Raw genomic sequence first — 12,840 nt, forward strand, 5'->3', positions numbered from 1 at the left:
AACAAACAGGGAGGGACAGGATCTCATTCCCTTTGTCAAGAGGCTCTGAAATTGTGGCAGTGGGCGATTCCCCGCAACATCTTCCTCAGAGCAGTTTACATTCAAGGTCAACACAACTATTTGGCGGACAAATTGAGTCGTCTTCTACAACCTCACGAATGGACACTCAATTCTCCTACTCTTCGCCAAATCTTTGCCCGTTGGGGTACTCCGCAGATAGACCTGTTTGCGTCACCTCTCAACTTCAAACTGCCTCAATTTTGCTCCCGCATCTACACTCCTCAACGTCTCGAAGCGGATGCGTTTCTCCTGGACTGGAGGAATCAGTTCCTTTATGCTTTCCCTCCGTTTCCTCTAATTCTCAAGACTCTGGTCAAGTTGAAATCAGACCATGCCACCATGATTCTGATAGCTCCTCGGTGGCCCAGGCAACCTTGGTTCTCCCTTCTACTTCAACTCAGCACCAGGGAGCCTCTACTTCTACCAATTTTTCCTTCTCTTCTCACGCAGAATCAAGGAGCTTTGCTTCATCCCAATCTACAGTCTCTACATTTGACAGCTTGGTACCTTTCTCTTTAACAGACTTTTCTCAATTCTCTCCGTCTGTTCAAGAGATTTTACTTGCTTCCAGAAAACCATCCACTAGACAATGTTATGGTCAAAAGTGGACAAGATTCTCTGCTTGGTGTTCTACACATAATCTACCACCCAGAGCTGCTTCATTGACATCAGTTCTGGACTATTTACTTCATTTATCACAATCTGGACTTCAGACTACATCTATCCGAGTCCACCTTAGTGCTATTGCTGCTTTTCATCAGCCTTTGGATGGAATATCCCTTTCTGCACATCCTATGATTTCTCGTTTTATGAAAGGCCTTCTCAATATCCATCCTCCTCGTAAACCACCTCCTGTGGTTTGGGATCTCAACGTTGTTTTAGCTCAACTTATGAAACCTCCTTTTGAACCACTTGACAAAGCTCATCTTAAGTATCTCACTTGGAAAGCTGTGTTCCTCATCGCTCTCACTTCTGCTCGTCGTGTCAGTGAGTTACAAGCGCTAGTAGCTGATCCACCTTTCACAGTTTTTCACCATGACAAGGTTGTTCTACGTACTCATCCTAAATTCTTGCCTAAAGTCGTTTCAGAATTTCACATCAATCAGTCTATTGTTCTACCTGTATTTTTTCCAAAGCCTCATTCTCACCCAGGAGAGGCGGCTCTTCATACCTTGGACTGTAAACGTGCTTTGGCTTTCTACCTGCAACGCACTCAAATTCACAGAACATCTCCTCAACTTTTCATATCCTTTGATCCAAACAGGTTGGGTCGTCCTATATCGAAGCGTACCATCTCCAACTGGATGGCTGCTTGTATTTCTTTTTGTTATGCTCAGGCTGGTCTTCCTCTTCAAGGTCGAGTGACGGGCCATAAAGTTAGAGCTATGGCGGCATCTGTAGCTTTCCTCCGATCAACTCCTATTGAGGAAATCTGCAAGGCTGCCACTTGGTCCTCGGTTCATACTTTCACCTCTCATTATTGTCTGGATACTTTATCCAGGAGGGATGGCCAATTTGGCCAATCTGTTTTGCAAAATCTTTTTTCGTAAATTGCCAACTTCCCTCCATCCCCTTTTACTTAGCTTGGAGGTCACCCATGTGTGGGAATATGCTGCCTGCTTGTCCTGGGATAAAGCACAGTTACTTACCGTAACAGTTGTTATCCGGGGACAGCAGGCAGATATTCCCACAACCCTCCCACCTCCCCTGGTTGGCTTCTTGGCTAGGTATCTGAACTGAGGATCCTCTCAGGAGATGCGCCCCCTAGTTCGGGCGGGAAGGCACGCGCGCAGGCGCGGTGCAGCACTCGAAAGTTCGAGATCTTCAAGCAAGTTTGCTTTCGAGGCTGTCCGCTGCGGGGCTCCGTCGGTGACGTCACCCATGTGTGGGAATATCTGCCTGCTGTCCCCGGATAACAACTGTTACGGTAAGTAACTGTGCTTTCCTGCTGAACCAGAACAAACGCAGGGAGGGCTAGTCTTGGTTAGGGCACTGGTCTTCGACCTGGGGGCCGCCGCGTGAGCGGACTGCTGGGCACGATGGACCACTGGTCTGACCCAGCAGTGGCAAATTCTTATGTTCTTATGTACTTGCAGTCCAGGATCCATTTCCCCTTCTCTTTCCTCTCTACTTGCAATCCAGGATCTATGTCCCATTCTCCCCTCTACCTGTAGTCTAGGTTCCATGTCCCCTTCTCTCTCCCCCTTAAAGTCCAGCATCCATGTCTCTCCTCTCCCCCACCATAGTTCTAGCATCCATGTTCCCTTCTCCATCCCCCCCAAAAATTGTGGTCTAGCATCCATGTTCCTATCCCCTCCTTCTTCCCTGTGCGGGTCTGGTCTCTCTCTCTGTGACCAACTCCCACCCCCATGAGATCACACATACCTAAGGCCAAAGGAGAAGCAGCAGTGGCAGTCAGCTGGCAGAGGCAGTGCTGTGAACAGACTTCTTGTGGCCAGCCCTGCCAGGACCTTCACTCTGCCACATTATGCATCTGCAAGAAGTGATATAGCACTGCCTCTGACATCCAGCTTCTGCCACTGCTGCTTCCTTGGGAGTCCCAAAGGTATGTTTGATCTCTTGGGGGGGGGGGGTCAAGAGGAGGGAGAAAGGCCAGACCCGCGCAAAGGAGAAGGAGGGGATAGGGACAGGGGCAGAACAGATTTCTACAGAATTCTGCACAGCATGTGCATAATTCTGCGTGGATGGGGAATTCTGTGCAAATTCTGCACTGTTCAGTTACGCAGAATTCCACCAGGAATAATATCTGGTGTTGTAATCTTGACATTACGGGTTCTTTGAGTGTCACTTTCTTGGTTTGTGGGGTAATGTGTATGTAGAAAGCTTAATGTGGCTTTTTGTCAGGAGACTGTAGAGAAATGTATGAATGTAAATGCTTATCATACTGCTTTGGATAAGTGATTGTCTGTTAAATACTCAGGTAGCTCTTTTACAGGCAGCTTTGGCTTCAGCAATTAAAGACTCTGTAAATACTCATTTCAAGTTAGAAACAATGAAAAATGTTTTCTTAATTTGCTCTATATTTATTTATGGTGATCTGAGATTGTTATATATTAAACATAACATAACATCGTGCTTCTTAACTGCGTAACCATAAGTTCTACGCTTCAATCCTTTTTGTGTCCTTCGCCAGATGTGGTCTCCAAACTGAACACAATACTCTCAAGTGGAGTCTTACCATCGACCTGTACAGGAGCATGAATACCTTCGTTCTTCTACTGGTTACGCCTCTCTTTATACAGCCCAGCATCCTTCCCCCTTGTCACACTGTTTTTTTACCTTTAGATCTTTGGACACTATCGCCCCAAGGTCCCTCTCTCCATCTGTGCATATCAGTCTCTTACCTCCCAGTACATATGGCTCCTTCCGATTATTAATCCCCAAATGCATTTCTTTGCATTGAATTTTAGTTGCCAGATATTAGACCATTGGCTCCCATGCCCCCCCTCCCTTATTTTGGCACCTATAACCAGTTGGAATAAGGAAATAAAGCAATGAGCTAATAATATACTAAAAGCAGTAGAACTCAAATTCCAGCAGTACATACCAAAATCAAAAATCAAGACTTATAAGCTGGTGACAGATATTCCAAATTGCTGTGTCTGTAAGTGGCTATAAAACCACAGACACAGACAGTACTTGAGTGCGTTCTGCCATAGAGGATTCAGAGCCTGGAGCGAATTTCAAAGGCAGGGTTTTTTGTTTTACTTAATTTACTTTAATTTGATTGGTTGGATAGGCTCAGAAATTCTGCCAGTCTGACCAATCAAATTAAACCAAAACAGAAAACAAAATGCCTGCAGGATTCAGTCCTGGCAGCACGCTATGGATGGGGAGCCTGGCTTCTGATTGGTCAGCCTGAGGGGATTCTGTGTCCTGGAGACATCAGGATGTCAGAGACTGCACTAGAACACTGCATGATGCTGGCATGATGCTCAGGACTGCGTTGGACAGCACGGAGGAGATCCAGGAGGTAAGAAGGAGCTGGAATATTGCAGAGCTGGCAGTTGCAGTCAGAACCTTCACTGAATCCCCTGAAGGCCCTGACTGCACACCACTGTTAATATCCCAACAGGAGCTCCCTCATCCTCTTCCACTACTTTGCTGCTCTAGGAAATGTCACCAAAACATCTCCACTGCATAACAGCTTTAAATTGGTTTCATCCAATTCTACACTGTATAAGACTTGTATATGAGATGTCACCCATTGTAGGTTTATCTTGTAGAAAAATTTACAGCAGAATACTGTACATCATGTTATACTGTACATAAGCACAGAAAAGATCATAAATAAGTAAAGAGAATCCAAAATAAAATCGAATTACCCGACTCTATTAGACAAAGAATTTCTTTTAAATAAATATATTAATCAACTTTTATTACTTTCTAATATAATAGTCAATATAAAGAACATACAAAACCACACATATATATAAAATTCAGAGGACTGACATCAACAAATGAACAGCAGTTAGTGTATCAAACTCCCAAATTCACACTGCCAGGATAAAGATATACTTATTGGTAAACTGATATACTCTTTAACAGATAAAGTGCACTTATCTGGACTAACTCCTAAAAGCAGAAGTTAGAAAACAGTCCCATGGTTGTTGAAACTTGTTTGTTGAAATCCAGGCAATGGGGGCGTGGCTTAGAGCACGCAAGATGGTGGCATAACCGCGGAGCTCCTCAAGCCCAGGCAGTTATTTGAAAGAAAACGTGGTTTCAATAACTTTGCTCCTTTCTTAAAAAAGTTGAAATCTCTGTTGGATATGGCGACAACGCGGCAGAATAAGTCTGAGAAGCCGAGTATGTCGGGAGTCACCGCTAAAAGATCAAATACTACTCAGCTGACGCCGTCAAAGGTGCCGATCTTGTTTGAAGATGAGGAGGTGACTGAAAAAACTGAAATTATGGCGGAGCTGTTTAACATTAAGCTTATGCTGCAGGATAACACTAATAAAATCTTGGAAGTAAAAGAAGTTGTCAGCCTGAAACAGCAGATGCAGTTTATGGATCAGAGAATGTTGCTGATTGAAGATAAAATCGAGCAGGTGGAAGTTATAATGAAAAAGTGTGAAACAGAAAGACAGTCTGTGGAACTTCTCAAAAATCAACTGATTGATATGGAGAACTGAGGAAAGAGAAAGAACATAAGAATACTTGGATTGGCTGAAAATTTGGAAGGGGGAGACGCTATACAATTCTTAGAAAATTTACTGCCTAAGCTGCTTCAGTTAAATTCAAAGTGGCCATTAGAAATAGAACGGGCACATAGAATCCCTTCAAAGCGTTCAGCTAGCCAGGTTGGCCCAAGGCCATTGATTTTTAAAGTTCTTCGTTTTCAACCAGCATTGGAAATTTTAAAAGTGGCAAAAGCTAATAAAAATTTAAATTATAAGGGCTCTAAATTGTTGCTGGTTCCGGATTTTGCAAAACCAACTGCAAATATAAGAAAGCAGTTCCTTATGCTGAGACAGCAGCTGAAAGAAAAGGGATTCACTTATGGCTTATATTATCCATCAAATTGAGAGTGTCTAATGGAAACAAGTCTTTATATTTTCAGGATCCTGTAAAACTAAAAGAGTTTCTTTCACAGGAAGAATCAATGTCTACATGAAGGATTATGCTTGTAGGAAGAAAAGAAGACTAGAGAAGAATCAATTTCTAGATATTATGGAGTGGAGTTTACATACAAGATTTTTGAGAAAATAAATTTATGAATGAACTTCACTTTTGCAAATGGACTATATTAGCAAAATGGATTTTATTTTATGGTGGAAAAATTTTGGTGTTTGATGTCCATGGAAGACAATCTGACAAAGACCACCAGGGCAGAGTTTGACTTGCCACAGTACTGCGTGCGCAGAAGGTACCAGGACTTTGACTGGCTGAGAAATAAACTTGAAGACTCGCAGCCATCCCATCTCATTCCCCCGTTGCCTGAAAAATTTGTGGTTAAAGGTGTTGTTGACCATTTCTCTGAAGAGTTTGTTGAAACCAGAAGAAAAGCTTTAGATAAGTTCCTGAAAAGGATTGCTGATCACCCTGTGCTCTCTTTTAATGAACACGTCAGCGTGTTTCTCACAGCCAAGGATCTAAATAGCTACTGTCCAAAATGGGTGAATCAGTAAAATACGTCATAGGGGGCTAGAAGCTGAGAAGTCGACTGATGGAGTTTGCTGCTATGGGAGACTACCTTGATACTTTTGCCTTGAAGCATGGCACTATTGACAGGATTGCACAGCGCATTATCAAGGAGGAAGTAGAATACTTGGCAGAGCTAAGGGAATATGGCCCTGTTTATTCCACCTGGGCTGGGTTAGAGGTGGAGTTGATGGAGCCACTAGAAGGAGTATCCACCTGCATTGGTAACTGTAGCACAGCTCTTGAAGAACTAACAGAGGACATGACAGAAATTTTCCTGCCCATACTCAGAGAATATATTCTCTACACTGAATCTATGAAGAATGTATTGAAGAAAAGAGATCAAGTCCAAGCAGAATATGAGGAAAAACTGGAAGATGCAGCTTTGTAGAGAGAGGAGCGAGCTGGAGTGCCCATAGATGTTGAAAGGTGCCAGGATCGGGTGGAATGTTTCAATGCCGACCTGAAAGCAGAAATGGAGAGATGGCAAAGCAACAAGGGGCAAGATTTCAGGCAGCTGCTCATGGGCATGGCAGACAAGAACATTCAGTACTAAAATTTTTCCTGATTTAATGAAATTTTTAGATTATGCATAAATATGAAATTTTAAAGGTCATATATTGGATTAATATATAGTTATATTGAAAGATATGATATTTTTCAGATTAAAAGATATTGATTATTGAGAAATATGGATTATTGAATGGAATTTTGGGAGGAAAGAGATGTTTTTGGGATATATTACATTTTTTAGGGGAATTATTTATTTTTAGAAGTTTTATTATCATTATACATTGGGCAGATATTAACTTATGATTGGTAATAATTATTACATATATGGAATAGTTTTTAATTGATTAAATGGATTTAATGGTGGGATTATGAAATGAAGGGAACTGGGGTATAAGTGGGTATGATGATTAAGGAATGAGATATTTGGGGGGGTAATTAACTATTGTTATGAATATATTTATTTGAGGATTGTATTTACAAATATTCTTGTATTTATATTTGGATGATATTTAGATTAGGTTATAGAAAATCTATATACATTAATTTTAGGATTTGGATCTATATTATAAATTGAATATGTAATGATTATTTAGGTATATGAGATGGTATTGAAGAATGATTTTATAAATATTTGATAAGTTTTCATGAATTTTTTAGGAAATGTTTAAAATAATAAAGAAGAATAATAGTTGCCTGGGGGAGGGGTTTTAGGGTTTGTTATTCCAATGTGTGTTCTAGGTCAGTCATTGTGTGTGGGGGGGGGGGTTGGGGAGGGTGGTTTATGTTTGGAGGTGCAAGGAGGGGATAAATATATATTTTTGAGGGGGGTTGGGTGGGGGGGTAGGGTGGGATTGGGAAGGTTAAAATGGGTTTTTGTTTTGGATTATGGGAGTTATTTAAGGAAAATGATGTTGTGACAAATCTAGCGCTATCCCTAGCTTTGACACAGTGGTGAAGAAGGTAGGTAGTCCCCGAGGCAGGAGAGCTGGTCAGGTTGGCCCTGCAGAATATGAAAAGCTGACTTCACTTGGACTATCCCAGGAGCTAAGAAACTACAGCTCCCAGAAGGCCAGTCTCAGCACAGGAAGCTGTGACTGAGACAGGCACAGCTGCAGAGAGTTTTCTCTCCCTTCCCCCTCATCAGAGCAGGGAGGGGCGAATTAGAGGGGGTTAAAAGAGAGCAGCTAGGAGGCTTCAGGAGGAGGAGGAGCCGAGGAGGCTTCAGGGTGTGCTCGGTGGAGAACCCTCTCCTCCTCAATGGAATTCTGAGGAGCTGAACCAAAACTGGCAAATGTTGGACACAGAAGAGCTTACTGCTGACCCAGGGAGTGAGGAAGGAACCCCAGGGGAACCCATGAAAATCCAGGAGAGTCTGGTAGGACCGGAGGAGGTGTCCATGGATATTGATAAGCAGTAAGGGGATGGGTATTGCCTGTGTCCACAATAGTGAAACTACCTGTTATGCCAGTGATAGTTTAAAGGGGAGTTGTAGTTCTCTCCCTGCTGATAAGGAACTGTGAATTGCTGCTTGAAAGCTTTAGTTGTAAAGCTAGCAAATGTGTTGGCATTTTTTTTGTTCTCTCTGCTAGCAGCCAAGCTGAGCCGAAAGCATTCTTCCTCACAGCTGTGCATAATTAATTACTTGAAAGGCACAGCAGGGAGCAGTGCTGAGAGCCTGCACGGACCTTGTAAATTCTGTGCTAAAGAAGAGAATACGGTTTACAGAGCTGAAGTAGAGAGCTGCACGGGAACGGGGATGACGGGAATCCCGCGGGATCCACGGGCATCCCGCGGGTTCCCCCTTCGGGTCACGGGGATCCCATGGGGATGCCCCTAGGGTCGCGGGGATCCCGTGGGGACGCCCCCTAGGGTCGCGGGGATCCCGTGGGGATGCCTCCGAGGGTCGCGGGGTTCCTGCGGGGCTGGATGTACCCAGTCGCGCGGCTCTTCTTCTCCCTACCTTCTCTGCTTGCAGCACAGAGCCGAACGGAAGTCTTCCCGACGTCAGCGCTGACGTCGGAGGGGAGGGAGGGCTTAAACAAAGATGGGTGCCAGACCAATTTGGAAGGGGGAAGAAAGGGAGAGGCACAGTAACAGAGCAAATGGAAGATGCAGAAGGAAGTGAGACAGTGGATGGAAGGAATTGAATGAGAACATGAGGAAAGCAGAAACCAGGCAACAAAGGTAGGAAAAGAATTATATTTCTTTTTTTTATTTTACTTCAGGATAAAATAGTATATTAGTTGTGTTGATAAAAATTTATAAACATTAGAGGCTCTGGTAGAAACCCATTTGCAAAGTATGTATTCTTCCCAATTAATATTTTCAAATTAATAAAGTCTTTTTGCTTATTTGTAAATGGGTTTCTACCAGAGCCTTTAATTCAGTAGCATAATTAAATGAAATAACTATTTTTGAAGTTTATAGGGACGGGCGGGGACGGAGGGGATTCCTCGCGGGGACGGGTGGGGATGGAGGGATTCCTCACGGGGACGGGTGGGGACGGGTGGGACTTTGGCGGGGAAGGGTGGGGATGGGTGGGATTTCTGTCCCCGCGCAACTCTCTAAGCTGAAGCAGCTTAGGGAAAGTTACTAAATCCAAACTACTCTGGTGAACAGGACTGTTTATAGATGTGCTAACAAAGTCCAGAGACTGTGGAACGATAGGTTAAGATGAGACACACCCAAAAACCTGGACACTGGATTTCTTTGAAAGTTTTACTCTATTTGAACAGCTTGTGTTTTACCTCATAGTTTTGAGTGCTTGTTTTGAGGTCTGCTAAGCTGAAGCATTTTTCCTTTTGTTCAATGCAACCAGTGAACATAATAAAACCTTTGTTTGATTATTCTACTATACTGGATTTTGAGGTGTGTGAGTTTCTTTTCCCTTGCCTGTTTTTCTTTTGGTAATGTCAGGGAGTCTGATATTATACCTTAGGCAGACGCCTAAGAAGGCCTGAAGGGTACCCTGGTTAAAGGGTACACGTATGAACAGGAACAGTCACAGTGTTCCAGCTCGCTGCCATGAACAGGAGCTGCAATGCAATAGAGAGAACTGACTCAGGTTAATTAAACCTCCAAGAGAAGTGCTCATAAAACTGTAACTCTGCTCAGAGACTTGTAACTCTAAAGAGAGGGAGGTAACCCTCTCTTGAAACAAGAGTTATTATTTCAAATCATAGCATAGTATTTTAGTAAAAACGAGTCCAACTCTTGAGGGTATACAGGGTTACCTCCCTCTCTTTAGAGTTACAAGTCTCTGAGCAGAGTTACAGTTTTATGAGCACTTCTCTTAGAGGTTTAATTAACCTGAGTCAGTTCTCTCTATTGCATTTCAGCTACTTTCTGACTCTTAATTGCTACATTTTCCCTGTGTATTTGGAAATGAACAGGAGCTGGGCAGGTGTGACAATGTTTACTATGGAATTTTATAAGTCCTTTATGCATTTGACTTTGAAGAATATGGTTGGGTTTTATATATTTTATGATGTCTTTTAAAAAATTTTCACTTAATGCTAGTGGCCTAAATCACCAGATCAAAAGGAAGAAAGTGTTGTGCAGAATCGAGAAAACTGGAAGGGGGATGGGTGAAGCAATGTTTTTTTGCTCCTGCAGTTGGTAAGAAAGCAGGGGTGGCTCTACTTGTTAACAAAAAAATGTAATGCCAATTTTCATTTAGTAAGAGCAGATCCTTTGGGTAGGTGGTAGCATGTGGATTTGTGTATGGGAAATAATAACCTGACGTTGTTTAATGTGTACGCTCCTAATTCTAATCAGCAAGAATTTTTTTAAACATTGCAGAAATCATTACTCCCACTGGCTGCTTCTAAATTAGTAGTAGCTGGAGATTTTAACGCTGTTATGGATCCTTTATTGGATAAAAACCTTGTAAAAATATAAAATCTTTAGGGTTAGATAATTTGGTTAATTCATGTGATTTAAAAGATATTTGGCGTATTCTTCATTTTAATGAACAGGATTTCATCTTTTGTTCACAGGTTCATAAATCTTTTTCTAGAATCGATTATGTTTTTGTTTCAACTCAAATAGTTCATCAAATGATTAAAGCTTCCATAGATTCAATCATTATATCTGATCATGCGGATATATGGATTGAATTTCAAATGGATCAATAGGAGTATTGTAGACCTGTTTGGAGATTTGATAATACATTGTTGGTGGATACAAAATTTCTTGAGGACTGTAAAACACAAATTAGTGAATTCTTTCACTTTAATTGCTCAGATAGTTCTATGGAAAATTTATGGGATGCCTTTAAGGCTACCATAAGAGGTTCTATTATTTCATATTCTGCTTATATTAGAAAACAATTTAAAAAACAATATTATGAGTTGGAAAAAGAAATAAAAATATTAGAATCTAAATTGATTAATAAATGGGAGCATAATACTTTACAGGCTCTTTTAAAAGCAAAAATCATAAATATAAATATTATTATATTATATAAATATAAAAATTAATTAGAAAAGATTTGTTTTCCAAACAAACATTGTATTATGGAAATTCTAATAAGGTGGGAAGATTATTGGCAAATTATCTTAAAACAAAGAAAAGAAGGAGTAATATTATAGCAATTAAAGATGATAAAGGAATTACTCATTATCAGATTGAAAAGATATTAAATCAATTTCTAACTTTTTATAAAGACCTTTATTCTTCTGAGCCTTATTTAGATAGGGAAAAAGATGGTTTAGAATTTTTAAGAATTAGAAACAACAGCATTGAAGTCTCTTAGAGTTGGATCCGCTCCAGGTGGGGATGGTTTCACTGTAGAGTTTTATAAAGCATTTCAAATTATTCTTTTACCTCATCTGTTAAATTTATATCAATCACAACTTACTAATGGTTGTATTACATTATGGCTGAATCATTAACAATTGTTTTGCCTAAGACAAATAGAGATCCTACTTTGGTTTCAAACTACAGGCCTATTTCTTTAATAAATGTGGATGCTAAACTTTTGGCTAAGTTATTGGCTTTGCGCTTAGCTAAGGCTCTCCCTTATTTTATTGATATGCACCAAACTGGATTTGTTGCTAAAAGACATTCCTCTAACAATTCTAGATTGGCGTTTCATATGTTAAATTTAACCAAAAAAATGAATGATCCTGCTTTTTCTGTATTTTTGGATGCAGAGAAAGCTTTTGATAGGGTTGAATGGAAATTTATGTATCAAGCATTAGATTGGTTTGGTATAGGGCCTGGATTTATACAAATGATTAAAATGTTGTATAGCTCCCCATCTGCAAGATTGAATATTAATAATAATTTATCTGAGAGTTTTACTTTGCAGAGGGAGGTTAGCCAAGGTTGTCCTGTATCTCCTTTGCTGTTTGATGTTTTTCTAGAACCTCTATTATTAGCTATTCAACAAGCAAAGGGGATTCAGGGTATTCCTCATTCTGACTGGGAATATAAAGTTTCAGCATATGCAGATGATATTCCGCTTTATTTAAGAAATCCGTAATCTACCATTCCATGTTTGTTGGAATTGATTGATAATTTTGGAAATAAATTTTGGAAATAAATTGGAATAAGTCTGAAACTCTTCCTTTGAATGTGCATTGTTCTAAAGGTTTGTTTGATTCCTTTCCATTCATTTGGAAAGAAGATGGATTAAAATATTTAGGTATTAAGATTAAAAATAATTTGGATGACACAGTTAAAGAGAATGAAAAAGTTTTATTAAAAAGAGTTACAGAGTTGTGTGAACAATGGAATCCTTTACACATTTCTTAGTGGGGGAGAGTTCAAACTATTAAAATGATGATATTGCCTGTGGTTTGTTATCAAATGAGTATGATACCAATTTTTTTTCATGGGTCCTTTTATAAAAAACTTAATGGTATCCTTACAAAATTTATTTGGCTTGGTAAGATGCCTAGAATTGCCTTAGTATCTCTTCAAAGACCAATTGAGGAGGGTGGGGTACATTTTCCTAATTTTTATAGGTATCATCAAGCCTATATATTACATCAGGGTATGTATTGGATCCTCCCAGAACTCATGGAAAATGCTCCAGTCCAGACTGGTTATATTTAGAATGGCGTCTCTTGTTTCCATTAAACTTGGTTCATG

General features: G+C 40.6%; 1 pseudogene; it reads left to right on the forward strand.

Annotated features, from left to right (window-relative positions):
* The first annotated feature begins 5,879 nt into the window (after positions 1 to 5,879).
* On the forward strand, positions 5,880 to 6,784 carry LOC117362936 (annotated as a pseudogene).
* Positions 6,785 to 12,840: the final 6,056 nt, after the last annotated feature.

The sequence above is a fragment of the Geotrypetes seraphini genome, chromosome 6 (assembly GCF_902459505.1).
Source record: "Geotrypetes seraphini chromosome 6, aGeoSer1.1, whole genome shotgun sequence".
NCBI classification, from domain to species: Eukaryota; Metazoa; Chordata; class Amphibia; order Gymnophiona; family Dermophiidae; genus Geotrypetes; species Geotrypetes seraphini.